Source organism: Aegilops tauschii, chromosome 7 (assembly GCF_002575655.3).
Source record: "Aegilops tauschii subsp. strangulata cultivar AL8/78 chromosome 7, Aet v6.0, whole genome shotgun sequence".
Taxonomy (NCBI): domain Eukaryota; kingdom Viridiplantae; phylum Streptophyta; class Magnoliopsida; order Poales; family Poaceae; genus Aegilops; species Aegilops tauschii.
In genome coordinates, this window is record NC_053041.3 from 476,624,577 (window position 1) to 476,641,822 (window position 17,246).

Sequence of the window (17,246 nt, forward strand, 5' to 3'; positions counted from 1 at the left end):
CATGTGCAATTCCCTCGATTTAAATGGATCGAAGATCCATGCAATTTACTTAGTTGAGTTTAAAAAAATTAATGACATGATGGCATGATGGCATGATGACATGATGCAATGAAAAAATAAAAGAGCAAGCACAAAAGAAACACACGGTGATCATGCAAAATATGGAAGTCTTCTGAAGCGTCGGTCTCGGGGCGTTACAGCCTCCCACGGCTTGATAAACCTTAGGTCATCCACTTGAGGGAAATTTGCTACTGTCCTACAAACCTCTGCACTTGGAGGCCCAACAACGTCTATAAGAAGGTTGTGTGGTAGACATCAGTGGACACACTCTCCCCCTCTCGTTGCTATGCGTCTCCTAAATACATCTTGCGTGAGCGTGGGAAATTTTTGAAATTGCATGCTACGTTTCCCAACAGTGGCATCCGAGCCAGGTCTATGCGTAGATGATATGCACGACTAGAACACAAAGAGTTGTGGGTGGTGATCGTCATACTGCTTACCACCAAGGTCTTATTTTGATTAGGTGGTATTGTTGGATGAAGCGGCCTGGACCAACCTTACATGACCACGTTCATGAGACCGGTTCCACCGACAGACATGCAACTAGTTTTGCATAAAGGTGGCTGGTGGGTGTCTGTTTCTCCAACTTTAGTTGAATCGAATTTGACTGCGGCCGGTCCTTGTTGAAGGTTAAAACAGCAAACTTGATAAATCACCGTTGTGGCGTTGATGCATAGGTAAGAACGGTTCTTGCTAGAAGCCCGTAGCAGCCACGTAAAACTTGCAACAACAAAGTAGAGGACGTCTAACTTGTTTTTGCAGGGCATGTTGTGATGTGATATGGTCAAGACATGATGTGATATACGTTATTGTATGAGATGATCTTGTTTTGTAAAAGTTATCGGCAACTGGCAGGCGCCTTATGGTTGTCGCTTTATTGTATGAAATGCAAACGCCATGTAATTGCTTTACTTTATCACTATGCGTTAGCGATAGTTATAGAAGCAATAGTTGGTGAGACGACCACGACGCTACGATGGAGATCAAGGTGTCAAGCCAGTGACGGTGGAGATCATGACGGTGCTTTGGAGATGGAGATCAAAGGCACAAGATAATGATGTTCATATCATGTCACATATTTTGATCGCATGTGATGTTTACCTTTTATGCATCTTATTTTGCTTAGTACGGCAGTAGCATTACAAGATGATCCCTCACTAAAATTTCAAGGTATAAGTGTTCTCCCTGAGTATGCACCGTTGCGAAAGTTCTTCGTGCTGAGACACCTCGTGATGATCGGGTGTGATAGGCTCTAGGTTCACATACAATGGGTGCAAGATAGTTTTGCACATGCGGAATACTCAGGTTAAACTAGACGAGCCTAGCATGTATAGACATGGCCCCGGAACACTGGAGACCGAAAGGTCGAGCGTGAATCATATAGTAGATATGATCAACATAGAGACGTTCACCATTGAAGACTACTCCATCTCACGTGATGATCGGACATGGTTTAGTTGATTTGGATTACGTGATCATTTAGATGACTCGAGGGATGTCTATCTAAGTGGGAGTTCTTAAGTAATATGATTCATTGAACTTAATTTGTCATGAGCTTAGTCCTGATAGTATTTGCATATCTATGTTGTAGATCAATAGCTCGCGTATAGCTTCCCTGTTTTATTTTTGATATGTTCCTAGAGAAAACTAAGTTGAAAGATAATATTAGCAACGATGCGGACTGGGTCCGTGATCTGAGGATTATCCTTATTTCTGCACAGAAGAATTATGTCATTGATGCACCGCTAGGTGACAGACCTATTGCAGGAGCAGATGCAGACGTTATGACCGTTTGACAAGCTCGGTATGATGACTACTTGATAGTTTAGTGCGCCATGCTTTACGGCTTAGAACCGGGACTTCAAAAACGTTTTGAACGCCACAGAGCATATGAGATGTTCCAGGAGTTGAAATTAGTATTTCAGACTCATGCCCATGTCAAGAGGTATGAGACCTCTGACTAGTACTTTGCCTACAAGATGGAGGAGAATAGCTCAGCCAGTGAGCATGTGCTCAGAATGTCTCGGTACTACAATCGCTTGAATCAAGTGGGAGTTAATCTTTCAGATAAGATAGTGATAGACAGAGTTCTCTAGTCACTATCACCAAGTTACTAGAACTTCGTGATGAACTATAATATGCAAGGGATGACGAAAATGATTCCCAAGCTCTTCACGATACTGAAATCGACGAAGGTAGAAATCAAGAAATAGCATCAAGTGTTGATGGTTAACAGGACCACTTGTTTCAAGAAAAATGGCAAAGGGAAAGAAAGGGAACTTGAAGAAAGATGGCAACCAAGTTGCCGCTCCCGTGAAGATGCCCAAAGCTGGACCCAAGCCTGAAACTGAGTGCTTCTACTGCAAAGGGAATGGTAACTGGAAGCAGAACTGTCCCAGATACTTGGCGGATAAGAAGGATGTCAAAGTAAACAAAGGTATATTTGATATACATGTTATTGATGTGTACTTTACTAGTGTTCGTAGCAACCACTGGGTATTTGATACCAGTTCAGTTGCAGAATGAACAGAGACTAGTTAGGGACGAGGTGACGATGTGTGTTGGAAGTGATTCCAAGGTTGATACGATCACCATCGCACACTCCCTCTACATTCGGGATTAGTGTTGAACCTAAATAAATGTTATTTGGTGTTTGGGTTGAGCATGAATATGATTGAATCATGTTTATTTCAACGGTTATTCATTTAAGTTAGAGAATAATTGTTGTTCTGTTTAAATGAATAAAACCTTCTATGGTCATGCACTCAATGTGAATGGTTTGTTGAATCTCGATCGTAGTGATACACATATTCATAATATTAATGCCAAAAGATGCAAAGTTGATAATGATAGTGCAACATATTTGTGGCACTGCCGTTTAGGTCATATCGGTTTAAAGCGCATGAAGAAACTCCATGCAGATGGGATTATGGAATCACTTGATTATGAATCATTTGATACTTGCGAACCATGCCTCATGGGCAAGATGACTAAAACTCCGTTCTCCGGAACAATGGAGCGAGCCAATGACTTATTGAAAATAATACATACCGATGTATGCGGTCCAATGACTGTTGAGGCACGCGACGGGTATCGTTATTTCTTATCGTCACAGATGATTTGAGCAGATATGGGTATATCTACTTAATGAAACACAAGTCTGAAACATTTAAAAAGTTCAAAGAATTTCAGAGTGAAGTAAATAATCATCGTAACAAGAAAATAAAGTTCCTACGATCTGATCGCGAAGGCGAATATTTGAGTTACGCGTTTGACTTTCATTTAAAACAATGTGGAATAGTTTCACAACTGACGCCACCTGGAACACCACAGCGTAATGGTGTGTCCGAACGTCGTGACCGTACTTTATTAGATATGGTGCGATCTATGATGTCTCTTACCGATTTACCACTATCGTTTTGGGGTTATGCATTAGAGACAGCTGCATTCACGTTAAATAGGGCATTGTCTAAATCCGTTGAGACGACACCGTATGAACTATGGTTTGGCTAGAAACCTAAGCTGTCGTTTCTTAAAGTTTGGGGTTGTGACACTTATATAAAAAGGCTTCAGCCTGATAAGCTCGAACCCAAATAGGAGAAGTGCATCTTCATAGGATACCCTAAAGAAAACATTGGGTACACCTTGTACCACAGATCCGCAGGCAAGATCTTTGTTGCTAAGAATGGAACCTTTCTAGAGAAGGAGTTTCTCTCGAAAGAAGTGAGTGGGAGGAAAGTAGAACATGATGAGGTAATTGTACCTTCTCTCAAATTGGAAAGTAGCACATCAGTGAAATCCGTTCCCGTGATGCCTACACCAACTAGAGAGGAAGCTAATGATGATGATCATGAAACTTCAGATCAAGTTACTACCGAACTTCGTAGGTCAACAAGAGCACGTTCTGCACCAGAGTGGTACGGTAATCCTGTCCTGGAAGTCATGTTACTAGACCATGACGAACCTACAAACTATGAGGAAGCGATGATGAGCCCAGATTCCGATAAATGGCTTGAGGCCATGAAATCTGAGATATGATACATATATAAGAACAAAGTGTGGACTTTGGTGGACTTGCCCGATGATCAGAAAGCCATTGGGAATAAATGGATCTTCAAGAGGAAGACGAACGCTGATGGTAGTGTTACTATCTTCAAAGCTCGAATTGTCACAAAAGGCTTTCGACAAGTTCAAGGTGTTGACTACGATGAGATTTTCTCACTCGTATAGATGCTTAAGTCTGTCTGAATCATGTTAGTGATTTCTGCATTTTATGAAATCTGGCAGATGGATATAAAAACTGCATTCCTTAATGGATTTATTAAAGAAGATTTGTATATGATGCAACCAGAAGGTTTTGTCAATCCTAAAGGTGCTCACAAAGTGTGCAAGCTCCAGCGATCCATCTATGGACTGATGCAAGCATCTCGGAGTTGGAACATATGCTTTGATGAGGCGATCAAAGCATATGGTTTTATACAGACTAACGGTGAAGCCTCTATTTACAAGAAAGTGAGTGGGAGCACTGTAGCATTTCTAATATTATATGTCGATGACATATTGCTGATTGGAAATGATATAGAATTTCTGGATAGCATAAAAGGATACTTGAATAAGAATTTTTCAATAAAAGACATAGGTAAAGCTACTTATGTATTGGGCATCAAGATCTATGGAGATAGATCGAGATGCTTAATAAAACTTTCACAAAGCACACACCTTGACAAGATTTTGAAGGAGTTCAAAATGGATCAGTCAAAGAAGGAATTCTAGCCTGTATTGTACGGTGTGAAGATGAGTAAGACTCAAAACCCGACCACGGCAGAAGATAGAGAGAGAATGAAAGTCATTCCCTATGCCTCAGCCACAGGTTCTATAAAGTATGCCATGCTGCGTGCCAGACCTATTGTATATCTTGCCATAAGTTTGTCAAGGGGGTACAATAGTGATCTAGGAGTAGATCACTGGACATCGGTCAAAATTATCCTTAGGTACCTAAAGAGGACTAAGGAAATGTTTCTCGGTCATGGAGGTGACAAAGAGTTCGTCGTAAAGGGTTACGTCGATACAAGCTTTTACACCGATCCAAATGACTCTGAGTCTCAATCTGGATACGTATTGAAAGTGGGAGCAATTATCTAGAGTAGCTCCATGCAGAGCATTCTAGACATAGAAATTTGCAAAATACATATGGATCTGAATGTGACAGACCCGTTGACTAAACTTCTCTGACAAGCAAAACATGATCACACCTTAGTACTCTTTGGGTGTTAATCACATAGCGATGTGAACTAGATTATTTACTCTAGTAAACCCTTTGGGTGTGGTCACATGGTGATGTGAACTATGGGTGTTAATCACATAAAGATGTGAAATATTGGTGTTAAATCACATGGCGATGTGAACTAGATTATTGACTGTAGTCCAAGTGGGAGACTGAAGGAAATATGCCCTAGAGACAATAATAAAGTTGTTATTTTATATTTCCTTATATCATGATAAATGTTTTGTAGCGACCAGACCTCAAACAGTCCAGTCTCTATGCATCAGTGTCATCCATGGATCGGTAATGCTGACACGCACAGTACTTGAAGGATTTATAACAGAGTAGCAATCACACACTTATTACATCGAATAGTCTCAAGAGAGAACTTATTACAATAAATATGGCTTAACGCCATCTAATTACGATAACAGTGGAAGGCTTGGAAGATAAAGTGAGTCCATCAACTCCAACGGCAACACTGAGTATAAGACCACGACCTAAGGCTTCTTACTCGTCGTCTGAAAAGTCTGCAACATGATACGTTGCAGCCCGAAAATGGGTCAGCACATGGAATATGCTGGCAAAGTAACACATAGAGAGTAATGAACAGAATAATGCTATCACTACATGCATATTTGGCTGGTGGAAAGCTCTATGGTTACAGTTTTGCGAAAAGCCAATTTTTCCCTACTGCAAAGGAATATATTTTTATTTAACTACAAAGTTGGTTGAAAAATATTGAGAAGGTAAACCCCCCTCTCAATCCCAATTAAAAGTAATCATTAACAACCCAACAAAATTAGTTAAGTATAAGATGATGATATTCACATGATAATCCAAGAACTAGATACTCAAGATGTCCATAACCGGGGACACGGCTAACCATGATTAGATTGTACACTCTGCAGAGGTTTGTGCACTTTTCCCACAAGACTCGATCTCCTCCGTTGGATTTCTCGCACTACATGGTGTTTGAGAAACGGATGACCGAGACACAGTCTTTCAAAAGCGTTAGCACCTTACGATGGGTAGACAGTTACACCTACTTTCCCCTACATCTGCTAGTCTACCACTGTAAGAGTTCACACGACTTAATCAACTATGCTAGAGCCCATAATAGCATGTGGCTGCACACGGAAGTTTCTAGCATGAATAATCTCATGATCCCTTTGAGCCTGGGTGGCGGTCCATAAAAAAACAGGCAATCACTGAAATACCCAGGTGCCTCAATCCACCCAGATGTGTGTTTAAGTTGCCACCTTAAATAAACCATTAATTAACAATCTCACATCTGTCATGGATACTCACCCAATCCACGTCTACTAGCATAGCATAGCATTAAGCAAACGTAGAAGTAACTCCCAAAGGTTGATAATAAAACAGGTAATAGGTACTACCTCATCTACTTCCCGACACCCACAATTTAATTAGATCCTAATCATGCAATTGTTTGAGGATTGATCTAATGCAATAAAACTGGGTATGAAAAGAGGTATGATCAAAGTGTTACTTGCCTTGCTGATGATCCGTGAAACCTAGAGATTCGAAGTAGCACGCTGCGCACTCCGGGTACTCTATCGCAAACAAACAAGCATACAATAAGCACTCATCTAATGCATAGGTAAAACTCAAATAAAAGATCTAACCAGAAAGTTCAACTTAAGAACTCCGGTTTGCAAAAAGAATCAAATCAAACGAAGCAACGAAAGTCAAACGGCGAAAGAAACAATCTTCGTTACTAATCTGGACCTAAGTCAAATTTTACAGTAGCAAAAACTTGTTTGAGTTGGTTAAACGGAAAGAGGGTTTCGAGACGAAACTCTAGGCGCTTGAATCGCCTGATTCCGATAAACGAGCGAAAAGTTATACTAGAACGATTAGAAATAATCACGAAAAATCCGAGAAAAAGAAAACGGACGAACAGGCTAACGAACGAACGTTCGCTGTCTGCGAAAAAAACGAAAACTGTTCGTTAAAACGAACGAACGAATGAGTGTTCGCTAAATAAACTAAACCAGAAAAAACAGATCTAGGTTTTTTTTTAAAACCGAACGAAAAACCGGACGGAAAACCGAACGGTTTTCTCGAGGAAAACCGCCGGCGGCGGGGCGGTGGATAACCTCGGCAGGGCGACGGGCGGCTCCGGCGGGGTCGGCGGTGGGACGGCGGGCGGCGGCGGCGGCAGATCAGGCTAGGGTTAGGGTTTTCGGCGGCGGCGGCGGCGACTTGGGACGACGGGGCCTCGGGGGCGCGCCTTATAAAGGCCTGGCCGGGCGGAGTCCTGGCCGAATACGGCCCAAGGTTGGTTCGCGTTTTTGTTAAATAATTCGCGCAGAAAAACAAATAAAAGAAATACTAAACGGACTCCAAAAATCCCGAAATAAATTTTCCCCGTCCTCTAAAAATAAGCCAGACAAGATGAACATTTATTTGGGGCCTAAATGCAATTTTGAAAACCGCGTATTTTTCCTAATTCAAATAATAATCAAATAAAATCAAATATTTGTTTTTAATATTTTTCCTCCAATATTTCATTATTTGTGGAGAAGTCATTTTATCCCCTCTCATATATTTTGATATGAAATATTTTTCGGAGAGAAAAATAATTAAAACAAATGATCGTATTTTCAAAATTTGAGAAAACCCAAAATATGAAAATAACGAAATCCCCGACTCTCTCCGTGGGTCCTCGAGTTGCGTAGAATTTCTAGGATCGCAAAACAAAATGCAATAAAATATGTTATGCATGATGATCTAATGTATAACATTCCAAATTAAAAATTTGGGATGTTACATGTTTATTATTCATGCTAGAATTGTATTAACTGGAAACTTGATACATGTGTGAGTACATAGACAGAACACCGTGTCCCTAGTAAGCCTCTACTAGACTAGCTCGTTAATCAAAGATGGTTAAGTTTCCTAACCTTAGACATGTGATGTCATTTCATGAACAGACCCATCCGTTAGCTTAGCATATTGATCGTTCAGTTTTATTGCTATTGCTTTCTTCATGTCATATACATATTCCTTTGACTATGAGATTATGCAACTTCCAGGTATTCATATATAGGACGATGATATTCGGACACCAGAAGTGTTCTGGGGGTACCGGGTACATATCGGGTCACCGGAAGGGGTTCCGGGCATCCTGCCGGCAACTACACGGGCCTAATGGGCCATGAAAAAAATCACCATTGCTCTCTCTCTCTCTTCATGTGAATAATATAATCACCGCCCATTTACTATGCCTCTAGAAATGTTTTGTGGTATTTGTAAAATTCCATTTTGGGGTTCGCTAGACGAGCTACCAAGAGCTGAATATGAGACATTCTTGACTAGTCTTTGTTACGGTGAGGATAGAGGAGTGACACAGGGTAGAATAAAAAGTATTCGTTTCCCATCAATTCAATACTTTGCACTCTTTAATGGAAAATGCATTGTAGGCAAGCAGGATTGCATCACACTATGTGCCCCTGACTTGAGCCTCATACACACTTCTCTTACCGGAATTAAATGTTATAATCTTGGGGCGATTGTTGAACGCAGATTGCAACACAACGCTGGTAGTGGTTATTTCTATGGTGGGATTTATACTTCTAGTTTAGCTAAGGAGGTTGGTGTTACACCTCTACCTTATGACTGAGGGAGTCCTGGATTAGGGGGGCCCCGGGCGTCCGGGCTATGTGACATGGGCCAGACTGGTGGGCCGTAAATATACAAGATGGAAGGCTTCCCCCCGTGTCCGGATGGGACTCTCCTTTGCGTGGATAGAAAGCTTGGCGCCCGGATATGAAGATTCCTTTCTCTGTAAACAGACTCTGTATAACCCTAGGCCTCTCCGGTGTCTATATAAACTTGAGGGTTTAGTCCGTAGAGGCAATCACAATCATACAGGCTAGACATCTAGGATTTAGCCATTATGATCTCGAGGTAGATCAACTCTTGTAACCCCTGTACTCATCAAAGTCAATCAAGCAGGAAGTAGGGTATTACCTCCATCAAGAGGGCCGGAACCTGGGTAAACATCGTGTCCCCTGCCTCCTGTTACCTTCGATCCTCAGACGCACAGTTCGGGACCCCATACCCGAGATCGGCCGGTTTTGACACCGACATTGCTGCTTTCATTGAGAGTTCCTCTGTGTTGTCGACAAAAGGTTCGAAGGCTCGTTCGATCATCCACAATGATGCTACTTCGGAGGAGACTTTCCTTCCCGGCAAAATCTTCGTATTCGGCGGCTTCGCACTGCGTGCCAACTCGATTGGCCACCTCGAGCAGATTGACAGCTACGCCCCTGGTCATCAGATCAGTTTCGGGAACCTAAACTATGTCGCCGATATCCGAGGAGACTTGACCTTCGGAGGATTCGCGGCCCCGACCGCCGCTCTGACCTTAGATCCAGAGCGGACCACCGGGTCCGAAGACGGGAATTTAGAGCCCGCGGGACTCCCTGCAATCATGGAACTCGCTACCGGAGATCCGGAGGGGATGGCGTCATCAGCAAACCCAAAGACGAACCGAACTCCCCTTATCGCCAAAGCGCCGGACTCCCCCTCGGACTCTAACTCCGAACTCTCAAGGTCCGTGACAAGCGGGCGCGGCCAGGAGGCCCTCACCTCGGTCGGCCCAGCGGACTCTCGCCTCTATGTCCAAACCTCGCTCCTAAACGAGGCTCTGGACTTATTGCGATCCCTCGCCATATCAGAGGAATCGCTTCCGAATTACACCCAGCCCGGACTAGGATCTGAGAGCGGGGAATTTTATGTCCCACCCACCACCCACTTCGTAGCCACTGTCGAAGATCTAACCGACATGCTGGACTACGCCTCCAAAGACATCGACGGTATGGACGACAATGCCGGAGACAATCAAGGCCAAAACCCCCCGTTTACCGGACGTTGAACGGCCACCTCCAGATACGACGTATACATGGTGGATACGCCCAAAGAAGATGACGGCGGCGACAAGAAGGATCCGGTTGAGGACAAGCCTGCTGAAGCACCTCCAAAGCGTCGACGACAGCGGCGTCGCTCAAAATTGCGTCTCGAAAAAGACAGCAATACCGGCACAAAAGATAATAACACTCCGGAGAACGCCGAAGACCCTGAAGCCCCTATCGAGCCAACATCCGAATAGGATGATTTGGAGGACGGGCAAGTTAACCCCGATGATGCAATCGGGAATGAGGACTCGGAGGATAGCAACTACCTACCGATCTCCGAAGAGGATGTGAGCCTCGGCGACGAAGACTTTATCATGCCGGAGGAGCCCCTCGAGCAAGAGCGCTTTAAGCGCAGGCTAATCGCCACTGCTAGAAGCCTGAAAAAGAAGCAGCAGCAGCTTCAAGCTGAACAGGATATACTCAATGACAGATGAACTAATGTCCTGGCAGCCGAGGAATACGTCCTCGAACGCCGAACCAAGAGTTACCCGAAGCGTAAGCTACTACCTCAATTTGACGACGAGGCCCTTGAGCCAATACCGCCAAAGCACAAAACGGCCGACGAACCCGACCACCACGTGGACGGGACAGACCGGCTACGCACGCCGAACACCAGCCCACGCCACCCCGCCATCGAGGCAGGGAGGCAGCGCCCCCGGGCTATATCTATGACCTACGCAATGACCTGGACAGTAGAGCCGGTTAGACAAGATCAATCTATGGGTCAAGGGGGCGTGCTCCGACACGAGAGGACGGCCATCAGGCCTGGCATGACAGGCACAACCTCAGTCAAGCCGAGAACCGCATTCGGCCTTCATCCGAACTGCTTTGCGACATCGCTCGATACAGAGGCGCCGCACACCCCTTATGCTTCACCGATGAGGTTATGGAGCACCAATTCCCCGAAGGATTTAAACCCGTGAACATCGAATCATATGATGGTACGACGGATCCCGTGGTATGGATCGAAGACTTTCTTCTCCACATTCACATGGCCCGCGGTGACGACCTCCATGCCATCAAGTACCTGCCCCTAAAACTCAAGGGGCCAGCACGGCACTGGCTAAACAACCTCCCAGAAAACTCTATTGGAAGCTGGGAAGACTTGGAGGACGCCTTTAGAGACAACTTCCAAGGTACCTATGTTCGGCCTCCAGACGCCGATGACCTTAGTCACATAGTCCAGCAGCCCGGAGAATCAGCCCGGAAACTTTGGACCAGGTTCTTGATTAAAAAGAACCAAATTGTGGATTGTCCGGACGCCGAAGCCCTCGCGGCCTTTAAACACAGCGTCTGAGATGAGTGGCTCGCCCGACACCTCGGCCAGGAAAAGCCGGAGTCCATGGCAGCCCTTACCGCACTCATGACCCGCTTTTGCGCGGGAGAAGATAGCTGGCTGGCTCGTAGAAGCAATAGCACCAGCGACCCCGGCACTTCCGAAGCCAGGGATGGCAATGGCAAGCCAGGACGCAACAAGCACAAGCGTCGAAGCAACAACCAAGATACCGAGGACACGGCGGTAAACGCCGGATTCAGCGGCTCTAAACCCAGTCAGCGGAAGAAGCCATTCAAAGGAAACAGAGATGGTCCATCCAGTCTGGACAGAATACTCGAGCGGCCATGCTAGATTCATGGCACCTCCGATAAACTTGCCAATCATACCAACCGAACTTGTTGGGTCTTCAAATAGGCCGACAAGCTCAATGCTGAACACAAGGGGAAAGGGCCGCCCGGCGAGGACGACGATGAAGAGCCTCGCCCACCGAACACGGGGGGAGAGAAGAAATTTCCCCCCGAGGTCAAGATGGTGAACATGATCTACATTACTCATATCCCCAAGCGGGAACGCAAACACGCGTTAAGGGACATCTACGCCATAGAGCCAGTCGCCCTGAAATTTAATCTGTGGTCAGCTTGTCCGATCACCTTTGATCGAAAAGACCATCCGACCAGTATCCGTCATGGGGGTTCGGTTGCATTGGTCCTCGATCCAATTATTGATGGATTCCACCTCACGCGAGTCCTTATGGACGGCGGCAGCAGTCTCAAGCTGCTCTATCAGGACACCGTTCGTAAAATGGGCATTGATCCATCAAGAATCAAGCCCACCAAAACCACCTTCAAAGGGGTAATACCCGGTGTACTGGCATGTTGCACCGAACCCATAATGCTGGAGGTCGTCTTCGGCTCACCGGATAACTTCCGGAGCGAAGACCTGATCTTTGACATTGTCCCGTTCCGAAGTGGCTATCACGCACTGCTCGGACGTATAGCTTTCGCCCGTTTCAATGCAGTCCCGCACTATGCTTATCTTAAGCTCAAGATGCCTGGACCACGTGGCGTTATAACAGTCAATGGAAACATGGAGCGCTCCCTCCGTACAGAGGAGCATACCGCGGCCCTCGCAGCCGAGGTGCAGGGTGGCCTCTCTAGGCTGAATACCACAATGGCAGTCAAGCCCCCGAACACAGTTAAACGAGTCCGATCTACCCTACAGAATGAAAGTCCGGCTAATTCAGAGCTAGATTAGCAACTTAGCCTCTGTCAATGCCCCAGCCTGATAGCGGCATATGTACCACGCGTACATATGATACCATGGGCAAGGACGGAGGCACGCTAAACATATGGTCTACGGTACGACTCGACCCCATCCGGACCTCCACATTGTTCCACCTTGTTCTTCTTGTTTTTATTTTTCAGGTTGTCTACAACCCACATCAATTTCCGGTGGTAACGTGGGCCTCCTTCTAGGCCCCTTGGGCATTCTTGATTGTTGATCATCTCAAGGGATCATATACCAAGGCGAAAAGCTGCGCAGACGTGCGACAGGGTGTCCAGAGGATCTTCAAGATCGTCCTTTTGCTTTTAGGACCTATATATAGCTTTCCCTTGTCTTCGGCATGTAAAGTAGCCGTAATGCTTATCGCATCTTCTGTACAAATACGTCTCGACGTACTAATCAGATTATAATGGAAATAGTTTTTCGCCCAACCCTGTTCGGTGTTGGTTTCTTTTGCAATCTGTTTTCCCCACTTCACGTCTAAATTGGTACATACACCTCGATACGACCTAAATCGCTAGGGGCTCTATTAAAGCCATATGTATCTTCAACCATAGAAAGTCTGAACACTCTCAGAGCACACTTCGGCGTCCCGAATACTGCATTATATGCATCGGCTCCGAATCACGTCTTTGATCAATAGTTGGGTTGCCCGGCTCCTGTGCTTGCCACCTTACGTTCCGTTTTTTTGGCTAAGGTAGTAAAGGGAGAACTACTGCGATTGTGTTTCCGGCTAGCCCGGTCAAGCACCTCAGTAGAGAAAGCCAAAAATTGACTGTCGTGATGCGGCGAGAGCTGGTCAGCAATTCGGTGACTTATTAAATCTCTAGCGATTTCTTCCGTATTACACGAAGGACTGGCCTTGTTCAGTCACGCGTCTAAGGGCATCTAAGTTCAATAGCCGAATGCGCACCAGGGGCTCCTTTACAACCCCATTGTCAAACTCCTATGGCTAAGTGAGAGTGGTAAAGCCACATAGTCCGATTGCCTCGTTCGCCGCACTAACACCTCCTTTACATACCAAGACGTTGGGTCAAATGTGATTATGTGCTATCCCGGACACCCCCGTACTACCTACGCGGGGGCTGAAGCCGACAACTGGCAAACTCTCAAAGATATAAACGGCCGCACAGGAGGAGAAGTAATTCAAAGATAACAGGCATAAATATATTTCAAAGGCCTCGGTTTATAATACAATGTCTGGGTAGCTCGGATACAGTTGCTCGGACACAGTTACTCGAACATAATATGCTTTGAACATTGGCCCTCTATCAAACAGGCACCCTCAAGGACATATTCGAAGTAGCGCTCCGGCTTACGGTGAGCCTTGTCACCGGGCGGACCTTCAACGGTCACACTGGCAGCCTTCATCTTGGTCCAGTGGATTTTGACACGGGCAAAGGCCATCCACGCACCCTCAATGCATGTCGAGCGCTTCACCGCCTCTATTCGGGGCAAGGCGTCGCCTAGTCGCTTGTCCAGGCCGAAGTAGTTGCTCGGAATGGGTCCGGCGGGCCATAACCGGACTATAATGTCCTTCATGGCCGCACCGGACATCCGATGCAGCTCCGCTAGCTGCATCATCTGATTGTTCAGTAGCGCTGGTCGCTCCGGCGCCAAATACTGCGACCAGGATAGCTTCTCCGTCGCGTTCCCGTCTTGGGCCCGGAAATATTGGGCAGCATCGGCAACACTCCTCGGGAGATCCGCGACAGCATCTGGAGCACTCCACAGTCGATTTAGCAAAGCATATCTTTGACCGCCGAATATACTCTGTAAAAGAAAAGGCTTACCAGCCGCTATCTATCCGTCTTGCTTGATTTCCTTGCGAGCATCCCGGGACTCAGACCGCGCCTCCTTCGCAGCCTGAAGAGCCTTGGTGAGATCGGTCGCTTGGGCCTTGTTACTCTCCTCCAAGGACTCACACTTGGTGGCGGCCTCCTGGGGCACTTGCTCTACTTAGGTCACCCTCGCCTCATACTTAAGGCGGGAGGCCTTTTCGGCCTCCACATCTGCAGCCGCCTTCTCTGCGGCTGCTTTGTTTACCCTCGCCTCCTCCTTGGCTTCGGCAAGGGCACTCTTGAGGGCCTCGACCTCGGTCGCGTTGCCTAAAATTATTAATAGTTGTCCATGAGCTTAAAACTCTGAGTTTGCATTATAATTCAGGCTTGTAAGGGGTCTTTAAAAAAAAGCATACCTTGGGCCTCATCGAACAGCTTATTAATATGGTCGATCTCATCATCAGCCAGCTTCAGTTTCAGCTGGAGTTCGGAAACTTTCGCGTTCCTGGCCGAAACTGCTAGCAGCGAAGCTTGTTCGCCAAAATAGACAAGTGTGTTACCTCTGGAATATTCAACCCTCTGTCCGGCCCTTTCTTCAAAAAAACCGAACAGAGTCTCAGGGGCTACTATCTATACATAGGTGTATGATTATACAGGCAAAAGCGAGCATCGATATTACATCACATACCTCAAAACCTGTTAGCAGGCTAGTGAACGCTTCGTTTAGTCCACTTTTGGCGGACTGAACCTTTTCCACCACCGTACCCATCAGGGCACGGTGTTCATCCACGATGGAAGCACGATGAAGTGTTTCCCTCAATGTATCTGGCTCCTCCAGATTGATGGAGGTCATCAGTGGAGTCGGCACTCCCCCCCTCTTTCGAAGAGGGTTGCTCGCTCGGGTCCGAAGCCGTGTGGGACTCCGGAGCAGTATTCGGCTGGGGGCTGGACTGGTCAAGGCCCCCGCCATCAGTCTCCATGGGGATCATGCCCCCCATGTTTTCGGCCGCCAAGGCATTGCCCTCTGGCGCCGTTTCAGCGGCCCTCCGCACCTCTCCCTGGCCTGGAGAGGTCCTTTGGGATAACACTTCGGTGTCATCCGTGGCACGTGGCGGGGAGGCTAGTGGAGGCGACTCGCTCTCCATCATGTCCGGCGATAAAGAATTCCCCGAAGACAATGATTGTTGGGGGAGATCACGGGCCGGACTGGAAAACAAGATGATATATCACCCTATAATTTATAAAAAGCCGGATATGTGCGTTATCTTTGAATACTTACGATTCAGCCGGGGGCTTCGGCCTGGGGTTCCATTCGGGGACGGCTTCGACGTCCGATTCCGATTCATCCGAAAGGGAGAGTTTCCCCTTCTTGGACGCCTCCACCTCTAGGTCCGCGGAAGCCCCCCTCTTCTTCTTTCCTCCCTTAAGGGGAGAATTGCTCTCCTCCTCTTCCTCCTCGTCTTCGTCTCCGTCGTGGGAGGAGGGAGCTTCGGTATCTTCGGACATTATGTATGAAGTATCTTTACGGCGAAGGCCACTTTTGGCCTCTTTGCCCTTCTTCTTGGCCTTCTTCTCCGACGCCTGGTACGGTGCCAGAACCAGCATCTTCGTCAGAAGAGGAATAGCTGGGACTTCGGGGAGTGGAGCCGGACATCGGATCCGCTCCGCCTTCTTGGTCCAGCCCTGAAGAATAAGGGGAAGGCTTAGTATGCTCCTTGGATCTACAAGTTGAGGATATGTTTGGAAATCTGAAAAACTCACTAGAGTAGCCAGATGAGCGCGGTCGAGGCCGAGGTCTTCGGTTGTTTTCGTCCACGACTTCTGGGCCTTGAAAAGCAACTTCCATATATCTTCATGCGTTGTGCTGAAGAACCGCTGCAAGGTCCGAGGAGTGGCCGGATCGAACTCCCACATATGGAGAGTCCGGCATTGGCAGGGGAGAATCCGGCGAAAAAGCATCACCTGGATCACGTTGGCGAGGTTGGTGTTCTTCTCTATCATGCTTTGGACCCGCTTCTGCAGCGTCATCACCTCGTCGGACGACGCCCAGTACAGGCCCTTTTTGATCCATGATGTAAGCCGCATTGGAGGACCGGATTTGAATTCAGGAGTGGCGGCCCATGTGGTGTCACGAGGTTCCATGATGTAGAACCGCTCATGTTGCCATCCCTTCACGGTTTCTACGAAGGTCCCCTTGGGCCAGGTGACGTTAGGGAGCTTGCTCACCATGGCGCCGCCACACTCCGCGTGTTGACCCTCGACCACTTTTGGCTTCACGTTGAAGACCTTGAGCCAAAGGCTGAAGTGAGGGGAATGCGGAGAAACGCCTCGCACACGACGATGAACGCTGAGACGTTGAGGAATGAATTCGGGGGTAGATCGTGGAAATCTAGCCCGTAGTAGAACATGAGCCCGCAGACGAAAGGGTGGAGTGGAAACCCTAGCCCGCGAAGAATGTGGGGGTGAATACTACCCTCTCATTCGGCTCTAGGGTGGGGATTACCTGCTTCTTGGTAGGGAGCCGATGGGCGATTTCCTTGGCTGGGTACCCCACTTCCCGGAGTTCCTTGATGTTCTCCTCCGTGACGGAGGAGGCCATCCACTTGCCCTGCGCTCCAGATCCGGACATGGCAATA

General features: G+C 46.9%; 1 long non-coding RNA gene across 11 annotated transcripts in view; it reads right to left on the reverse strand.

Annotated features, from left to right (window-relative positions):
• LOC141027646 (uncharacterized) overlaps nucleotides 1-17,246 on the reverse strand; it is a 34,321-nt gene that overhangs the window by 4,068 nt on the left and 13,007 nt on the right. For 8 of the 11 annotated variants that reach the window (XR_012189305.1, XR_012189312.1, XR_012189309.1 and 5 more), the window contains 2 exons: nucleotides 6,841-6,900; nucleotides 5,507-5,853 (listed from right to left, as the gene is read on the reverse strand). The exons of 2 other annotated variants lie outside the window; for them this stretch is intronic. This is a non-coding gene — a long non-coding RNA (uncharacterized lncRNA). Of the gene's footprint in view, nucleotides 1-5,506; nucleotides 5,854-6,840; nucleotides 6,901-17,246 lie in introns of those variants that run through there. One more of the 11 variants, XR_012189304.1, reaches the window with a different exon arrangement.